Genomic DNA, 12408 nt, shown 5'->3' on the forward strand with positions numbered 1-12408 from the left:
GTGTACTCACGGTACAGTGCTGGTCACCCTCTAATGTAGCGGACAGGTTCTGCAGTTGATCGTTAGGAATTCCTAATGTAGGATGTAGCCAATTAATATTTCCTAATAACTTTTCATAATCATTTAATGTTTTCAATGCAGACTTTCTGAGACTTTAGGGAGTCTAATGGTTTGTCTTTCTACCACATGTCCTAAATAATCCATCATATCTCTTTTTTTGCACTTTTCCAGGAGCAATAACAAGCACAGGCTGCTGCAGATTCCCTTGGAGCAGAGCATAAGCCTGTTGCAGCACACCAGCAGAGGCAGCAGGAAGCAAAATATCATCCATCTAGTAAACAAGATCAACACATGGAGAAGCCTTGTGAAAAGGATCTATTGCCCTCACAACAAGGTATTGATTCATAGTAGGCAAATTAGTCATCCTCTCAGGGAGATCTCCGTTGGTAGCATTGACGTTGTTCCTTGTTATTATAAGCCAGAACAGAAAAAGAAAATTTGGCACGCTCAGTTTCATGGACAAAAATATTATAGAAATAGTGTAACACATTAAGTTTCCAATCTTTAGGAACTGTGTCAGAGATGGCAGTCCAGGTGGCAAAGGAGCCAGAGCAACAACAGTGGCATTTGCATTTTGTAAATCAATGAACAATTCCTACTTCCCTGACTTCTTTTTAATGAGAAGCATGGAAAGATTCCTTGAAGAGAAAGAAGTTTTTGTGTGTCCCTTTTCTAATTGTTCTTGTGCTAATCCTTGAAAAGTCTGTAATTTCTCTTGATTTAGAGGCCATTGAGAAGTTCATACCAGTGTTTTGAACTTCCATTACATTTTAACAGGCTTGGCTTGATTGCTTCAACATCCCCTGTGAAATCCGTGGAAAACCCAAGCCCTGCCGATGTGGGTTAGCACATGGACTACGTGGCTCTGTCATTCCTGGCTGATATTTACCTAAACCTTTCCTCCTTTCCTATCCCGATTTAGTCATGGTATGCCTTGCCATCCAGGAATTTGTTAGAAAAGGGGGTGAATAAAGTTGTACATTTGTCTGTTTTAGAAAGTCTCATCCTCATAAATTGATGGGATTTCAGTAACTAAAGGCTGAAGTTTTTGACTACTGAGCCACCCTGAGAACTGCTTTTCTCTCCCAGTCACATTAACTCTGCCCTGCCTCTTGCAGGGGTCACTTCTCAGACCATTCACTCTCCATTATCATGAACACTTGGCTTCAGTATCAAGAACCCAGTAAAAGTCTTTTCTTACATCCCTAAATCCAGTAGTGGCTTTTCAGACTCATGAAGCATTGTGCTGAAGGCAATCACAGCATCTGCACTGCTAGATGCTCCCTGATGCTGATACAATCTTTTTCTTTTTGGGGAGTCATAGAGTAATAACAGAAGCTATGCAATTTTATCTCCCTTTTAAAAAGTCCATTCCAAAGGTCTAGTCATCATAACAGTAATTTCACCAGTGGAATCCTCATCAATTACTGCTGTATGTACAGTGATACCTTTTAGGGACAGGATGCTTCTGCTCAAAGTCAGGCCCACAGTTCCAGAAGGGATTGGTCCCCAGTATCTCAAGGGGATTTTATATGGGCATTGAAAAGGATGTATAGTTAAATCATACAGAGCAAGCAGGTCAGTGGCAGAGATACCCATGATGGCTCCAGACAATTCCATATTTTTGTTTCTTAATTTTTTCAGGAACCAGGGTTTGCCCAGGATTTTCCTGCTGGCAAAAACAAATGAACAAACAAACAAACACACAAGCAAACAACAAACAAACACATTACTGTGGAGGGATATCTGGCTCCTACAAGCCAAAAAAGAAGTTGCCGGGAAATTCCCTTCCATATCAAACTTAGAGGGGCAGTAATTTTGACCTTATGCTGAATAGTACCAACGTTTTAAAATAATTCATACACTCCAGTAAATTTCCCTCCTCCTTTTGAGGCTTTATAATACTTTGGCTATCTAAATTTGCATTATCATAGAGCAATTGTCAAAGTAAACAGTTTTTAAAGCCATTCCATGAAATCTGAATAAGGGTCCACAGGTCCTTGCAAAATTTTTGTGTAACTGCTAAGCTAGTCAGATCCTGCATGAATCTTGTCCCAAGTTTTAAAAATTATTTTTTGGATATGTTGAATTGCGCAGTCTGGTGTTCAGTGCTTTCCCATTTTCCTTCACTTGTAAGCATATCAAAAGTAGCCCAAACCTTTAATCCTGATGACCAAGCTGTCTGATTTTTTTCCAACAGGTCAAACTTAGGTCAAAATTACCAAGCTTAATTAATAGCTCATGTCTCATGTAAGCAGAGAGCTCGAAGCTGAAAAGGTACCTTGATCAGAGCACATTTGATGTACTGATAAGGAGTACTGCTTTGTTCTTGGGTGATTGTGTAACTAGAACACAGATGTTCCTCAAAGGAGTCACTGAGGGCAGTGCTGATTCCGGGCCAGGGGCTCTCCCTTTGTCTCCTCTTCCTGGAACCTCTTGTCAACAGGCTCCCACAGGCCTCTGTTATCCCAACTGGCTGGCTGGATGTGTCCAACATGGCTAGAGGGTATAGTTGATAGAGTCTAGTTTTTGTGCTGCTGAGTAAGTAGAATGAAATGGAGTTATGCAAGAGAAAAATATAAAAGGCAAATAATTAGAAAGAAGAAGCCGATTTTTTTTTCTGTTTGACAATGACATGACAATGTTCATAAAAACCTAAGAACTCTGCCAAAAGTGTTAAGACTGGATACATGAATTCATTCAAAGTGTTCAATTACAAAATCAGTGCAAAAATCAGAATTGTTTATTTATTTTTAATCATTAATTGCTTTTTAATGCAGTTCAGTTGGTGCTGGGGTCTCCCTTTCCCGTCCCCCGAGTTCCCTCCTATCTGCTCTGTTCTCCTTCCAGTCTCACAATGGGTGCCTTTGATGCATTTTCCCTATTCCATCATCCTACTGCTAGAGTGTTTTTCAACCATGTAAGAGATTGTTACTCAATTCGTTGTAAGTTCATTATAGTATCCCAGGACTCTAACGAAGGCACAATGAGGACTAGATCTTTGTTATTTATGGGCAATATCGATAACAGTGATAAAAGGGACATTAACCAACCCAGGCAATTTATAAACAGTCAGTTTCTTATGGATGGTTGATTCATGGATTATATCACAAGATCACAAGTAAAAATCAGTAGTATTTTTAAGCATCAAATGTCTAAAATGAACTCACTGAGAAAGAAATTTCGATTCAGTTGCATTCTCCATAGCTATAAAAACTATAAAAAATAATGAATGTAACAAAGAATGGGAGATATGAACATGAGAATTATAACGCATTAATGACGAAATTAAACATATTCACATACATCCAGTGGAAAGGCGCCCCATGTTCATGGGTTTTGGAAGAATTAATATTACTAAAATATTTGCACTGCCAAAAGTACAGGTTCACTAGTCCCCACAAAAATACCAATGATGCACTTTGCTGAACTAAAAACAAAACAAAGTAACAACAAAAAATCAAACTTAGGACAGAAGGACAAAAATTTCCCAGAAATAAAGCAAATTTGAAGAAAAATAACGAAGCTAAAAGCATCAAGCTACCTGATTTCAAGACATGCTGCAAAGGTATTTTAATAAAAATAGCACAAAACCATGCTCATGCACTAGTGGTGCTGAATAGGACAGAAACCACACAATTGAACCAATACATTTGTAGCAAACTTGTTTTCAGCAAATATTCGCAGAAGGGGAAAGAAATATCTTCCATAAAGTTTTGCTGGGAATGCCAAACGGAAAATCTGAAACTGAGTCTACTACACACACACACACACACACACACACACACACACACACGGGACACATTTCAAAACATCAGTATAGGTGATCTAGTTTTGATAAGACCTCATCAATGCCCTGAGATAGGTGTCACTGTTGTCCACTTACAGCTGCCCCTCTCCTTCCCTAACCTCGCACTCCTTGTACCCACCTTTAAACTTTAAAGTTCCCTGCTTCCTTTGTTCTTTCTGTCTCCGCTCCAGCTGTTCCCTGCCCTCCAGCTGTCCCTCCACCCAGCAGAAGTCCTTTTCGTGGGAATAAAGTCCCGTCGTGTGCCTTGCTTGTCCTGTCTGGCGTTTTGGGTTTGTGAAGCCCAAGAGCTACAAGTGGTTAAATGCTACTTGGATACTCACAGGCCATGGCGGAATTCCTGGTTTGAGTTCTGATTTTGAATTTGATTTCAAGCTGCTTGATTTGGCTTTCCCAATATGCCACTCGACTGACATTTTCGAAGACCCTGTATATAATTAAGGACAGGCCCATGTGCTCCAGCACCCTTAGCTTAGGATAGCAGGAGAAACAAAGTGAAATGAATAGTAATGGGCAGAGCAGCAGCAGTCAGATTGAGGAGCCAGTAACTTTGGGTTAATTTTGTGTTTGGAGGTGAGGTCAGCCTGATAATTGAGCAGAAAAAAATGTTCCCAGAGGCCAGCCTGTGGCACAGCCGGTATCCAGGCACCCACGACAGAGTCACACAACACTTTGCGACGTCATAAAGATGTCCAGAAAGGCCGGTCCCACAGTCACCTTGGAGACCGCTCTGTACAAACAGGTCTCAGGCATTGTGACGTCCAGACTTCCTCCTCAAGCCAGACTTCACAGACTCGCTCTCAGTGCAGCTGGCTTAAGCCTTCAGGGTGACTCCGCCTGTTTATCTTTGGGAAACTCAGTTCCAAAGCATTGCCCCCGGATGCGGGGATTCTGGTAACCAATACTCAGCATGCCCTGTCTGCAGCCCTTGTGCCCTGGGGACTTCCGGGAGCCCCTGCTTTGTCTTTGATCCTTGTTGTGCTGGGCACTGCATGCTGAGCGTCTGTGGGTAGTAGACTGTTTACCCAAGCAAGCTCTCCAGGCCCGGTTACTTTATAATGGAGGTGATCTCAGGAGTTGGAGAGGGCAGGAGGAAGGCCCACAACCACCTGACAGGGTCTGCAGGGTACTGAGGGAGACCACGGCAGATGTGGTGGCCAGTGGTACCACAGAGGAGGATATGGTGACCCCTGACTCCGAAACAGGGGCTCCGGGTTCACAGTAGACCAGAGGACTCTGCAAGGCCCTTCCCTGCAGGTAGGATCTGTGTTCAGGAGAGGGAGGACAGCCTTGTACCACAAGGAGCAGACATGAGCACAGTCCAGTCTCTGACACGGCAGGGAATGTTGCGCTGTGATGGGGTTTGTACATGATTGCTGCTGCTGCTGCTGCTTCTGGGGGGGGGCGGGGGGAGGCTGGATTTGCAGGAAGTATTGTGTCATTCTCAATTGCAATAACCAGAGCAATCGAAGTATTCCTGTTCATCTGAAACTGATGTAGAAAACCAGCCACGAGGGTTAAAAATCATACATGCCTAGTGAGGAGAATAATGATTCCCAAGGAACATTTTTATTTGGAAATCAGGAGGAGGAAGGTAATGTACAAGAACCCTTCATTCTTCCGGACAGTGTGGATATTTTCCAAATTCCATCGATAGTTCCCATGTAGACTGTTTATGTTCTCCTGTGGGTGATCTCTTAGTTTGAACCGGACTGAAAAGGACGCTTTTATGGATCTTTATTCTAAACATTAGTTGAAGATGGTGAAGTCTCAAGTCTTTTCAGCGAGGGCAGATTTTAGGATGTAATATTTTTGAGTCCCGTAGCTCATATTTTAACATGCCTTTAGTAATTTTTACCTATTCAGTTCCCAATGGTAAAGAAGGAACTGTACCTATTTTAAAGGCAGAGAATTCCCTTGTTGTTACTCTTGCTGTTTCTTTGTAGGTACTAACACCATTCGGTTGTTATTAGCTTTTCTTAACCTTAAGATAAGGAACAAAAGCAAAAACAAACTTAGTGTAAATTTAGTAGATTTAGTTAAAAGTTAGATGCATTTGGGACGGTTGTCACCATGGTGATATTGAATCTCTTAAGACCTACCTTCCATTTATTTCATTACAGTTTGATACTAAGTTTTTATAATTTGTTGGTTTGATTTATGTAACACATTAGATGAATTTCAAACTTGGATTTTTTTTTAAAGATTTACATATTTGTATTGCAAAGTCAGATATACAGAGAAGAGGAGAGACAGAGAGGAACCTCTTCCATCCGATGACTTACTCCTAAAGTGACCGCAACAGCCGGTGCTTAGCCGATCCCAAGCTAGGAGCCAGGAACTTCCTCCTGGTCTCCCACACGGTGCAGGGTCCCAAGGGTTTGGGCCGTCCTTGACTGCTTTCCCAGGCCACAAGCAGGGAGCTGGATGGGAAGCGGAGCTGCCGGGATTAGACCTGGCGTCCACGCGTTCAAGGCGAGAAACTTAAAGGCTACGCTATTGCGCCGGGCCCCAAAGTTGGATTTTCAAATCTTTGTTGAAGTAAATCAGAATGTACTGAAATTCAATCATAATTTTTTTTTTTAGGAATTCATGTAGAATTTCATCCTCTGAATATTAATGTTCTTCGTGATGTTCTTCATCTAACACATGCAATGCTTTGGATTTCGAATAAGACTGCTTTTCTTTCTTTCTTTCTTTTTTTTTTTTTTTGTTTTTGTTTTGCTGCGTACACTATTCTGGTTGACAGATTTTTTTTTTTTTAAGGACCTGCACTATTTGTCTTCGTTCTCTCCTTGCCCATAAGGTTCTATAAGGTAACAGTAGTAACCTAATTTGGGATACCCTGAAGAAAATCTGGTGTATTCTTTCATGGATATTTCGAAGCTTTTCAGTATGTTTTACAGTCCAAAGTTTGTGATATTTCAAAGTGAAGTTTGTTTCTGACCATGCTTACTGGTTCTATGTGCTTCATGGTACTTTCGTGTCCCATTTATCCACATCAGGAAGTTTTCTGTTATTTGGGGCCTCCTAATCCGTTTTACTTTTCCATACCTGCAGGAATCCTAAGATATGTATGTCTGGTCACTTGATCATGTCTCACAAATCTGGAGCATTAGAGTTTTCCCTTTTTTTTCATTTTTCTTTCAGGCATCAGCTTGTACTTCCAAGCATTTGTCTTTTACCTCTAATATTTATTCTTATGTCTCACAAGCCTGCTGAAGCTGCCCACTGCATTTTCCCTTCGGCATATTGATTATTCATTTTCATTTTTTCTGTGACACATTATTCAGCACCATGTATTCATTCTTCATGTGATTGTATGTTGTCCAGAGTTGCTTATGTTGTATCAGGAAAGATAACTCATAGTGACTTCATTGTTGGTTTTTAATTTGCTGAGTTTTGCTTTATGATCTCTCATATGGTCTATCCTAATGAAAATTTCATGTACTGAAGAAAGGAATGTATGTCTGCAACTGTGGCACGAAATGCTTTGCAGATATCAGCTCTATTTGGTCTTTAGTATCGATGAACTCTTTTCTTTCTTGATTTTATGTCTACTTGAACTTTCCATTTACAAAACTAGGGTGTTGACGTCCCCCAGTTTCACTGCATTGAAATTTCATGTCTTCCTTTAGATCCACTAACATACATATTTTTTAATGAACCAGGAACCTGGCTTTGGTATATAATCACATATTCCTCTGTTAATCCTTATGTAATGCCTTCTCTGTCTCTTAGCAGTTTTTGTGTTAGAAGTCTATTTTGTCTGATATTAGAATGGGCAATTATGGTCTTTTTTTACTTTCTATTAACATTGAATATCTTTTTGTATCCTTCAACTTCCAGTATGTGTCTTACTTCGTGTTGAGGTGTTTCCATTTGGGAGAAAATACATAAGTTTTTTTTCTTTCAGTTCTTGCATATACCCTGTATCTCTTAATTGGATAATTTAAGCTATTTACATTCAAGGATATTATTGGTTTGAAATTACTTGGTCCCACCTTTTTGCATAAATATGCTTGTTTGCATTTCCTTTGCTCCTCTACAAGGAAAATTTTTGTCATATTCTTTTATTATTGTGAAATCATTCTCTGTTTCTGTGTGTAAACTCTAGGAGATTGTTGGAACCCATAATTGAGTTTGATAAGTTTCAGGATGAACACACAAAATGGGTATTCATTACATTCACAAACAATTCTATGGCTGAGAAAGAACTTGTAAGATCAGTTCCATTTACAATAGTTAAAAAATTAAACACAGTAAATAAATTTATCCAAGGATTTAAGGGGTCACTATTAGGATTGTTAGAAAATATTGAAAAGATAAATAGAAGACACCAAAAAAGTAAAATCATTTATACTCATGTGCTGGTTGACTTAATATCAAAAATGTCTATGTTACAGAAAATAGTCTACTGATGCTGTGCAGTCCTATTCCAAGTACCTAGGACATGCTTCTCAGATTTAGATAAAAGTATGCTTAAATTCATATGGAAATACAAGAAATTCCAAGTAGCTAATGCGATCTTAAATAATAAAAAAACAAAATTTGAAGCACCTTAATGCCAGACTTCAAGACGTACTACTGGGTAATTATAAACAAAACTGGTACTGGGAAAAAGAATAGATAAGAAATCAATGAAATGGAATTTGAAAAGCATGAATAATAATAAATAGGATCTAAATATACAGGCATGTCAATGTACTTTACATTTTACAAAGATCTGTGAAATAAAGTCATATATAGTCAACATTTTTTGGGGTTTGTACTTTAATATTTCCAATGGGAACACATGTTTACTTATCTAATAACACAAATGATTTTTCTATAAGCTTTCTTATTTCAATAGATCCTGCTTATGTGCGTTATCTACATTTGTTGTGACTACAGATTCCATTTGGTAAATAATACATTTTAGCATAACAGATAAATCCTCACATGAGTTTTCAGGAATTGGGCCAGACTAACAAGTAAATATCTATCTTATATCTATTGAATAGAATTATACCAGTACCTTACAAAAAGAGAGAGAGGTAAAGGATTGTATGATGAACTTAAATCACAGTGATTTTTCATGGGCTGTAGATGCAGGAGAAACTCATTTCCAGTACTATTTCTAAATTCCACCCCATTTATGGCATTTTTACTCTCTTGGTTGGTGATAATGACTTTTCCTCATGCGTAGATTACAGAAAATCTGCTGAAGTAAAATAGCTGCTTGACTTGTTTTGATATACCCATGTAGTCGTGCTTTTCTGGTATGATCAAGAACATTCAGTTAACAGGTCTTGTTACAGGCGATGTTGGCATCTGAGATTCTTTTGCAGTCCAGACAAAGGGGAAAAGATGTAAGACCTATCTTCCTTGAGTTTAGCATGATGTCTTTAGGTGGTCTATAGCCACTTGGTGAGTAAGGCACAATTATGCTTCAGGGTGGTGTTGCCATGTGTTGGAGGATGCTCCTGCGTCCTGCTGTATCTGGTTACTATGAGCTGGGAAGGTGAAATGCCAGCATGAACAGCACCCTGTGAAATGTGTCCTACGGCACCTAGGTAAGAAGTTCCCTCAGGTTTCCAAAGCACCATGTTTCCTGATTGTCACATGGTGTTTTAATCTCCTCTTCTGAGTGAGGGAGGACCCGAAGGCTCTTTTGTACTGAATAGCGATAGAGTAGAATTGCTCAGACTCTGTTAACATATATTAAAGAAAATCTGTTTAGCAGAGTCTATTTATTTAATCATTAAGGGATTTGTGAATCAGCCAGAACTGAAAATGAGGCAACATTCAGAGAATTTCAATCACCAGGTTGAATATAAAGGCAAAATGAAGTCAGATTTTTTTTTTTTTTGTATGGTTAGGGTTCTGTGGGTGTCTTCCAGTAAAAAGCACATATTCAGATGGTGAAGAATAATCTTAGGTTTTGTTTAGTTATTTTTATTAGACTGTAGTTCACTTGTGAATGAACACATGGTGCTATAAATGTCTGGAGACAGCCTTTATGAATTACTGAGTTTTTAGTGCAGGCTTAATTTGGTGGTTATTAAATAAATTGAAAGTATTTAATTGTAAAAATCAAAAGCAGTGTGGAGTAAGAATGACTGAATGAGTGAAGCTGGCAGTGGAGACTCAGGAGGATGTGGCCCAATACTGGAGACTGAGTACGATGTCTTCGGAATAAGGTATCTTGACGTTGGGTCCCTGTGCTGTAAAGTTCATCTTCCTGCCCTCAGAAATGTACTTAAACTGCAGTAGAGGAAAGTGGAGGAAATGCAGCCTGCATTCTGCTCCCAGTGCAGAGTCCTTGGCTCAGGGATATGTCTCCTGCAGAAAATCTCTTTCATGAATATGATTGGGGGTGGGGACAGTTACCTGACTTACCCGTGCTGTGTCCTTTCAGTGAGATGTTGACACGACAGGAGAACCAGTGGGAATGTTCCCAGGAGTCTCCGAGAGCAATGGGGATAATTTGAGAAATCAGCTGTGGCTTGTACTTGTCCTGAAATCAAACTTGCGCTTTTACTTTTCTCTGTTAACAGGGACTGAGAGCAGACAACCTGCCCAGGCAGGCCTGCCTTGGAGGAATGAGTCTAAATGGGAGAAGAGCAGAACCAGCTGCTCTCTGCTGCTTCTCAGAAATCCAGGAAGTTCATGTTTTCCCTGGGGTGACTGTTACTCTAAGGATGCCAAGGACAGGTCTGATGCTTCTGTTCCTGGAAGGAGGTGAGCTGGTGCCAACCATTCCCTATAACCACATCTTAGGAATTCATAACAGAGGCTTAGTATTGAGTTTATTTCTCTGTATCTAGAACAAGTTCTCTGAGAACAGATGGTTTCTAAGATAAAGCTAGATTATTAGTAGGAAAATAATAGTAAAATTCTCTGCTTATGATATCCATCCTCTACATTAAACCATCTAGACAAAAATGATCAACTTTATGAATTATATAATTGCATAAGTGAACATATTTGTAAAACTATACATCTTTTCTATATGCTTACAATAGAAATTCACAAATTTCTGCTCATTGTAACATATACACAATTTACTTTAGATTATATATTTCAGTTAAATGTCATTTCATTATTTTTACCAAACCTGAGCTAATTCAGTATATTTTCCAAAATATTTGTTTTGTTCTCCAATGTTTGGAAATATTTTAAGATAGTTTAGAAAATTTCACAACATTTTATCTTATGGCAATGTAAAACAGGCAATATTCTAATAGGAAACAATAGTGGGTTTTTAACAGGTATCAATGAAAACAAGTTTTTATTATAGTGATTGATGCCATGTTTTTCTGCCTACAAAAATGTATCCAGAAATACTGTTTGCAATTATATATTGCATATTTTCAAAATTATTAGCCTATGATCATTACATGAAAGCATGCTACATAAGTTCAACTACTTTTTAAAGCGATTTATTAATTTTTATTGGAAAGGCAGATATACAGAGAGAAGGAGATACAAAGGAACAGATCATCTGTCTGATGGTTCATTCCCAAATGGCCAGAATGGCTTGAACTCAGCTGATCTGATGCCACATGCCTGGAGCTTCATTTGGGTCTGCCACATGGGTGCAGGGTCCCAAGGCTTTGGGCTGGCCTCCACTTCTTTCTCAGGCCACAATATGGAGCTGGTTGGAAAGTAGAGCATCAGGGACACCAACCGGCAACCATAGGGGATTCCAGCAGTTGCAGAGCGAGGGTTTAGACACTACACCATCGAGCCAGCTCCCAAATTCTTTCTTAAAATGGATTTAGTTTTAGTATTTAGGCTTATAAGATTAACTTTTAATATTGATAAGTATATTGAAATCCTTGCAGAAGTAGGAGGGAAATACTTTGCAATACCAAAAGGGAATAATATGCAGGATAGAAAAGTTATCACCATCACTAGTATTCCTGATTCCCTTCACAACTTTCAAATAACATTTGCTTTTAGAATGATTTACGGCAGCAGGTACAGTGCACCGGCAGGCAGCCCGGGATCAGGTAGGTAGGCGGCGCAATAGGTGGTCCCTGCGGCTGCCTCATTCCCTCCTGAGTCATTGTTGGCCACCATACCTAAGCACCAGACATGGGAAGAGGCCAGCCGCACCACCGAGAAGCTCTACCTCGCTGACCCCATGAAGGCACGTGCGGTTTTCAAATAGAGACGTTCTGGCGGAAGTTTGTGTATTAAAGTAACAGATGATTTAGCTTGTTTGGTGTATAGAACAGATCAAGCTCAAGATGTAAAGGAGGTTGAGAAATTCTGCAGTCAGCTAATGCTACTTATGGTAGCTAAGGAATCCCACAGTGTTGCCGTGGAAACAAACTAAATAGTTTGAATGGAAGACTGTCAGGTCTTGGGAAGTAAACATCTTTGGGATTTGATTAAGTGTTGGTGCTAAACACACTATATGTGACAATCAAATGTGAGCTATTCAAAGGAGAGAGAGCATTGTTTGTACTGCTTTTTGTTTTTATTTTTAATGTTTAGAGAGTGAGGAAACTAAAAATACTTTCAATTAGAAAGCCTTTATTTTTGGAAAT

The 12408-nt window shown here is 39.4% G+C and overlaps 1 pseudogene; it reads left to right on the top strand.

Annotated features, from left to right (window-relative positions):
* The window catches only part of LOC121151012, a 132254-nt pseudogene extending 120060 nt beyond the window's left edge, over window positions 1-12194 (top strand).
* Window positions 12195-12408: the final 214 nt, after the last annotated feature.

The sequence above is a fragment of the Ochotona curzoniae genome, unplaced genomic scaffold (genome assembly GCF_017591425.1).
Source record: "Ochotona curzoniae isolate NIBS_2020 unplaced genomic scaffold, NIBS_Ocur_1.0 contig_2228, whole genome shotgun sequence".
NCBI lineage: Eukaryota > Metazoa > Chordata > Mammalia > Lagomorpha > Ochotonidae > Ochotona > Ochotona curzoniae.